The following is a 5830-nucleotide window of genomic DNA, read 5'->3' on the forward strand; positions in this document are numbered from 1 at the left end:
ATGAGGAGAAAATACAAAGGCAGGCTCGTGGGTCGAGATAAGGACAGGGAGGGATCACTCACCACTGATGGTCACGGGCAAAAGGCAGGCTCAACTTGGGGAAGAAACAAAATCAATTTCATTGACTACCAATCAAAACAAAACAAGGACATTGAGAAGTAAAACCAAACCTTAGAACACCTTCCCCCCAGCCCTCAACCCCACTCCCGGTTCTCTCCACCTCCTCCTCCCGGCGGTGCAGGGAACAGGGGATGGGGGTTGGGGTCAGCTCCCCACACCTGGTCTCTGCCGCTCCTTCCTCCTCAGGGGGAGGAGGACTCCGCACTCGTTCCCTGCTCCACCGCGGGGTCCCTCCCACAGGAGATGGTCCTCCACAAACCTCTCCAACGTGAGTCCTTTCCATGGGCTGCAGTTCCTCACAAACTTCCCTGGCGTGGGTCCTTTCTGCGGGCTGCAGTCCTTCAGTCACAGACTGCTCCAGCGCGGGCTTTCCCATGGAGTCACGGCCATCTTGGGGGGCCTCCGCTCCCCCGCTCCCCTCCATGGGCTGGGGGGGGCCAGCCTGCCGTCTTGTCTCACCACGGGCTGTAGGGACAAACCCTCCTCCCCTCCTTCCTCCTCACTGACCTGGGTGTCTGCAGAGGGGTTCCTCTCACATCCCACTCCCCCCACTCACTGCAGGTTCCCCTTCTTAAATCTGTTCTCCCAGAGGCGCCACCACCGTCACTGATGGGCTCAGCCTTGGCCAGAGGTGGGTCCGACTTGGAGCCGGGGAAGCTTTGAGCAGCTTCTCACAGGAGCCCCCCCTGCAGCCCCCTCCCGTGCTACCAAAAAGAAGTGCGCCACACAAACCCATAACACACCTCAATAAATAAAGTCAGAATAATTAAAAGCCCATGACATGCCAGGGTGACCTCAGATCAGAAGGGGGACTGGAGAGCCAATACCTCTGTAAACATGTATCATGTGCATCTTCCTCTTACTGAAACATACAGTAAGATGTATCCTTGTGTTCACATGCAGCACCAGTTCAACTAGGCATCTTAATAAAGTGATTTATTTACATTGATGCTCGAGCAAAATAGCTATGGAACTGAAAACATGCAGCAGCAAAACATGTTAGACTGAGACGAATGCTCAGTCACACTAAGATCCCTTTACATTTCTGCTGGCAGTATAAAGCGTTTAATAACAAAGAAATGCAGTCTCCATAACCTTCGCTGGGCACGTGCCTGGCTGGGTGCAGATGGCAGATTTGTGTGGTATAAGGCCAGCTGTAGTATTTTGGCTGCGTTCCTCTGTCCTCTGCTGTTTGTGCGATGCCATTTGGAGACCCCTACAAGAGTGGTGTAAATAGGCATGGCATGAATGAGAATAAGACCCCAATATGAAAGCTAAGTACATACCACAGAAATCTACACTGGGCTAGGCAAATGCCCAGTAAGGATTACTGATATCATATGTCTTATTTATTTATATCAAACCATTTTTTCCTTTACTTAAAACTCACTAATGGTTCTCATAGGAACATGCAGTCACAAACCATCATACCCACCCTAATTCTCCTTTCCCTTTCTTTTTATTTGCTTGTAATGTCCAATTGTTTTCTCCTGTCGTAAATTAGTCATACACTCCCTCGTGGTGGAATGGTTTCTTATATGCTTGTGGAGCTCTTAACATAATAAGACGTCTGGGTGTTGGTTGAATAATACAAATAATCAGACATAACACTTTTACAACAAATTTATTTTGGCAATGCTGATATCCTTTGTCTGATTAATGCAGACATTTGATAACTGAGTTGTATTTGTACAAATAATTATGAAAAGTAGATGCTAAGCCTGACTACTTAGATTAGCTGTTGCACATCTTACAAAGCATAAGGCACAGTTTTTGGCAGTGCAGGGCTGACTAAATTCTTTTCTAGGGCTGAGGCACGAGAGAGTTTACAATTACTTAGAGAAGATGTGAAGAGGCTCAATCTAAATGTAAATTTGAGCATGAGCCAGCCCAGCTTACAGTAACCTAAGCCTAAGCTGTTATTTTCTCCTATTTCAAATCCTTATTTGAGATCCACTTGAATGACACCATAAGGAGCAGCCAACTCATAATGGCCAGGCTTGGAGTTATAAGGGAGCACTGATGTTTATGGAGCTAAAAGAAAATAGTAAATAAAGACACAAATGCATCCATACAGGCCATATGTATGGATAAACCAGCATATATCTGGTTGAGTCTATCATTATTCCCCCTTTATATGTTGTAGATCATGAGTTGTAATTTCTTTGTGGCCACATTGTGCTCTGTGATTACACCATCCCGGAGGAATTCTAATCAGGGCCAGCAGGTGTTACAATAACACATTAACAACAGCAATGAGGCATAGCTTCAACAGAAAAATATGTGACATTTTCAAGTTCACAAATCCTATTTTTTTTACAACCTCTCCCTCAACTGCTATCTCTCCTTGGGGGATTGAAAGCCCCAAAGACCTTTTTTAGAGCTTTATTCCTGGTCCCAGGAGTTATATCTAGATTGTGATTGCTTGCTCCTTATTTGTACAAACCCTGACTATTAAAGGTCTCAGTTCTTTACTGGAGTTTCTGTCCTACAGTAACAATCTTACTGATTGCCATAATTCAATCAGGGAATGGAAATAATTGCATGACTAGCTCCTATAAAGGACTTTAGCAGCAGCAGAATAGCTTAGGGAGACTTCAGGCACCTTCATCCAAATCTGTCGTCGCCCAAAGCCCATCACCCAACCCCACAGACTCCTAGCTCTGTTGGCCATCTTATTGTTGGCTATAAAGCTCCGTGGGCAGCCAGAGGTTTTTCCTTGTATGTGTCCATGCCTGCTCACTTGGAGCCAGCAATGGAGCCCCTGGGCATCATGCGGTCACCACTAATGCTTTCTGGTAGGGACTGGGGTCCACACAAAACACAGCAGCAATCAGTTCTGATGAAAAAACAGCAGCACCTCACCTTTGCAGAGGGCCTGGCGGCCATGTGGCAGGGCAGCAAGTGGGAGGTCTGGCTTCGAAGCCTTCCCCAGCCTGCAGGGATTAAACCCCCAAATACTAAGGGACTGATGGGGCTCACTGACTGCTGTCAGTCACTCCTGCTGGTGCTGAGCCTTTGTGCGTGTGTGTGAAACCTCCTGGGATCATGGTTGGGAAGCAAACATGGCTTTTGCACCCTTGCTGGGGAGAAAGCTTGGGTCTCCCTGTGCAAGCAGCAGGTGGTTCCCATGGGTGAAGCCCTCCTACACTTCCCAAGTGTGGGGCTGCCCCCCGCGCCCCCCCCCCCCGGGTCCTCCAGCTCTGGGTTAGTCACCACTGCGGGGCTGAAATCTGCAACCCTGTTACAGGCAGGCTTTCCCAAGTGTGCATGGTTCCTCTTTCAATGCCCAAGAAAATGCCGAAGAGCCAGAATATAAAGTCCTACATGCTCAGCGTTACAAGGCAGGGTTTCTTCCAGTCTGGTGTCTGCTTGAGAGTCACAAAAGTTCATGCTGAGACCTGACTTCGTCTGTTACCCACTGTCCCATCTCCGCATAGTACAGCCAACTGTAACGTCTAATGGGGAAAAACCCTCCAAAATTAATACAACATGCTATCATACCAAGGGACATCTGTGAACCTCAAACACCAAGGAGCACATACCATGCTATTAGAGTTATTGCCTATTTCAGAACTAAACAAGGCAAACAAGCAGTTGCCAATATTAATGCATTTGTACTTTTCCTCCTCACAAACCACCTGCAACCTCAATAAACACCCACATGCACACTTTAAAATTTATCATCTGCTCCCCATTGTTGGCACAAGTACTTAGGATCTGGTATTGTCTGTAGCATAGCACTGCATACCAGTCATTTTCCAGCTCCCTAACGTTCAAGGGATCACTTACTGCATTTCAACAAGTCTCTCTTTTAAAGTAGAATTGATATACCTTCTTCTGTTTCTGGTTCACCCTTACATGCTACAGGTGCAGCTCAAACAGTTGACCATTACTGTTTGTTTTAGAGTTTGGGTTTTTTGGGAGGAGGGAGTAACTGTACTAAATCAAGACTTTCAAAGCCATTAAACATTTGATTGTTTTGAACCTCTGGACGTTTGGTGACATTCAAAAGGGAGAGACCAAATAAGTCAAGAATCATTGAGCATCACAGGCTGGCTCTAAACAGAGGCACCAAAAGACTAACAGTGCATTTTGGGTCTTCCTTCATAGACAGTAGGGAGCTGGCACAGAAAGGGAGCATTAATTTATGAGGCATTCAATGAGGAAAAAGAAAGATGGGTCATATGCTTGTTACTTACTGAAGACAGATGCTTTTCACAGTTTCTGGTTGTTGAAGCTGATATGCATTACTGGATATACTGTTTGTAAGGTATGGTTTCATATTACCTCAACACCAGAAATATTTCACAGAATTATGAAACATATTTTAAAAGCAAAGGAGGCAGACTAATAAGATGACTGTTGGTCAATAGTGTTGTTAGTTTGGATATTCTGCAAGGGAAGTGTCACCTTACACTGAGCAAAACGTCAGTCTTAGAATATTATAAATTATCCATTTCTAATGGTACAGTTGGCTGAAGAAAGCTGGAGAAAATATCATATTCTGCACACAGACACATACCTCTGATAACTAACTGATATCCCAATATAGCAAACATTCAATAGGATTAACTTCCTAGACATATCTGTGACAAATTTAGCAATTAAAGAGTCAGTATTTTTCCACAGTGCTCATTCCCACTGTATTATTTCCTCCTACCCCTAGCACTTCTTCAACTATTTATTTTCTGACCATGATTAAAGAGGCTGTTCCCAGCAGAAACTAAATCCCAATTTTTTTCTCATTCCCACTTCAATTCCTCCTAAGATGCCGTGGGCAGACATGCTGTATTTTTTATTTTGTCTCTTTTCAGTAATTTCAATTAATCTACTGCCAATTGATCCTAAACCTTTAGGACCTCTGGCTTTAGTGCCAGTTCCCTTCAAAGCTGTAGCTGTTTTTGATTTAAGTCTGGTTTTTGAGACAGCTGCTCCCTAGGTTTTTTCTGCCTCTGAAAATCCCGAACAATTGCTCCTTACAAATACTCTGCCTGTGACAGTTTAGGAGTTGCTTTGTCCTCAGTGCATCTGCTGTTCTGTTAGGGCTCAGGAAAGCTGACTACTGAAGTCTGCTTCCCTGCCTGTGCTTCCACATGGAATTTCCTCTCCAACTCAGCCATCCAAATCTGGGGCACGTCATTGCATCCCCGTGTGACAGTCAAGCTCGATTTTGCAGCACCTTTGAAGCAAGCCCATAGTTACCTCCTGCAGTTTAGAGTCAGCCGAGGAGACTGCACAATCAGTTGAGAAATAAATGATTTTTAAGGAACATGCAAACTCTCACCCATCAGTGTTTAAGTACCAAAAAATACAGGCCTGGAAGAAGCAGAAGCCAATGAGCAGGAATGTGTTATCCTGACATAGAGAGAAGTATAAGCAAGTAAGATTGATTTCCATACATCAGAGGGATGTTTGGAAGATGGATCATTGATTGCAGGGGAAGATGGAGGCACAATTTAAGTACAATCTAAGCACAATGTAAGTCACAAAAAATAGTATTACTGGTATGTTCAGGTTTTCACGCTCTTTCAGTAAATAAGTCATTGACTTTAATTTGTGAATTTAAATACTATTAGCACCTCCTATTCAGAATCAAAGAATAAGCTTTGCTTGCTTTCTGAACTTGTCTCACCGTGTATTACAGTTTCTTTCTGATCAGTAGCAGAACCAGTGGTGGTGTTTCCCTCCACCTGTAACAAATGGTTCA

Source organism: Haliaeetus leucocephalus, unplaced genomic scaffold (genome assembly GCF_000737465.1).
Source record: "Haliaeetus leucocephalus isolate CR32 unplaced genomic scaffold, Haliaeetus_leucocephalus-4.0 Scaffold1007, whole genome shotgun sequence".
NCBI classification, from domain to species: Eukaryota; Metazoa; Chordata; class Aves; order Accipitriformes; family Accipitridae; genus Haliaeetus; species Haliaeetus leucocephalus.